Here is a 2,103-nt window from a genome sequence, read left to right on the forward strand (position 1 = left end):
ACACACACACACACAAGCCGACCCCTCCCCACACGCACACACACACAGCAGCAGACCCCTACACACAGACGCACACTCCTACACGCACACACACAGGCGGACCCCTACACACACACACACACAAACAGAGCCCTACACAGACTCCTACACGCAGACAGTGGCATATCCCTACACACACACAGACACACACAGGCAGACGCCCTACCTACACACACACACACACACACACACACAGAAGCAGAGCCCTGGACACACAGGCAGACCCCATACACACACACACAAGCAAACCCCTACATACATATACACAGACTCTTACACACATACACACGCATAGTGCAGCGGGGTGGGATGTTGTTGCTGTCCCTGCCCAGTGTCTCCCCCCGTTGTTGCAGCCGCCGCCGCCCGTGCTCTGAGGTGCTAGCTCCCGGCGCTGGCCGGCCTACCCTACCCTAGGCAAGCCGACCCCGGGTGCTGCTCTCCTCCGTCCCTCCCCACGCATTGCATTGCAGCTCACTCCCCGCACCCCGATCCGCTCTCCCGGCCTCTCCCAGGCAGGGAAGCGGGAGCCCCCCGGGAAGCAAAGCCGCTGCCCCTCCCGCCCCCAGCCAAACTTTGCCACGGCAAACGCGGCGCGGAGGGGGGCGAGTGCGAGGCTCCGGTGGCAGCAGGACGCGGGGAGCCCCGTGCCTTCCTGCCCGGGCTTCCCTGCTGCCGGGGGAGTGCAGCGCTGCCGAGTGAGTGGGAGCAAAGTGTGCGCAGAGGGCAGCCCTGCGAGCCCGGATGGCCCCAGCAAGGGGTACTTACCTCTCCGTGTGCCTGCGTGTGTGGGGAGGGGGCGATGAGTGGCCGGGCAGTGCTTCTCTCTGGGGACAAGTGGCGAGAGAGCCGGCGCGAGAGCAGTCGGTGCTCACTGTACCCTGCTCCACATACAGTACATGCAAGCCGGAGAGCCCTGAAAACATTCATTTTTGATAGAAGGCAGCCTGCCATTGGCTCCGGGACTGAGAGACAGCTCGGCCAGCCATACAGCTGGCCCGTTACACCCAAAGACGGGCGCTCGTGCACACACACGCACACACACGCACACACACACTCCTATGCAGACACCCACACGCACAAAGATCATCACGGCTCTTCTAACAGTGTTTCAGGACCTGTAGACAGCCGAGCAGGGAGCAGGGCACTCAGCATGGCAGCCCGGCACTACTTCCAGTGCTTGAAACTGGTGTCCATTGGCTGACTGGGCAGGGTTGTGGTAATAAACGACAACTCCACTGGATACCCAAGTGGGGGGTTGTTGCTGCCACTGGCTAGTGCCCCATGAAAGAGCAGTGCTTTGTATTATGATTTCCTAGTAAACAAGTAGCGGAGGCAGAAATGCAGTTCTTTGCTGCTGGTTTTGCTCTTGGGAGGAGGAGGGGGAGGCGGGGGGAAGTTGGGATGATTACATTCAGAGACCAAAACAGACCAGGCAGAGAAGTTCAGGAAGGCTGAAATGCATCCATCTGGTGAATGCCTAGTTAGTGAGTAAACCCAGAAAACCAATGCAACGACACTGGTGAAAACAATGAAGATAAAACAGTTTGCTGAAATGGTCATTTGTGTCCTGAACTATCAAAGGGGTTTCAAACAATAACACTGCAAAGCAATGCTCTGAAGGGCTAGTTGTACCGGCTGTGGGAATAATCCTTCTCTCCAAAATGCAGTTCAGCCACCCCTCCCCATTGAACATAAACTGGTTATTCCGAAAATAAGTGGTTAATTTTCACAACTGAGGCTAGGTAAATGAGTTTGGAGACTATAACCCTCTCTAGCTGTACGCCCTGTGTGTATGTCCCTTTGGAGATGAGGTGTACGGTCCTGCTGGGCCACATCTTTGCATCTCGCGCAAAATGATGAGCCACATGGCTGTAAAATTAATCTAGACATTTATTTTTAATCTCAGACAGTCACAGACAAAACAACAGTATAACACCAGCAAATTTTGGCGTAACTGCAGCACTATCGAAACTGACGACTGAAAAACCTGCTGACACTTCTTACAACTTTCATGGGAAGCTTGGTTTCTTTGGGGTTTTTTCCTCCTGTTTGAATGAAACAAAA

General features: G+C 55.1%; 1 protein-coding gene across 1 annotated transcript in view; it reads right to left on the reverse strand.

The window, feature by feature from the left end:
* The window catches only part of BBX (BBX, HMG-box containing), a 182,074-nt gene extending 181,141 nt beyond the window's left edge, over positions 1-933 (reverse strand). The window contains exon 1 of the mRNA XM_019528624.1: positions 805-933. The gene's annotated coding sequence lies outside the window, so the exon portion shown is untranslated. The remainder of the gene's footprint in view (positions 1-804) is intronic.
* Positions 934-2,103: the final 1,170 nt, after the last annotated feature.

This window comes from Crocodylus porosus, unplaced genomic scaffold (assembly GCF_001723895.1).
Source record: "Crocodylus porosus isolate Cpor-Errol unplaced genomic scaffold, CroPor_comp1, whole genome shotgun sequence".
Classification (NCBI taxonomy): Eukaryota; Metazoa; Chordata; order Crocodylia; family Crocodylidae; genus Crocodylus; species Crocodylus porosus.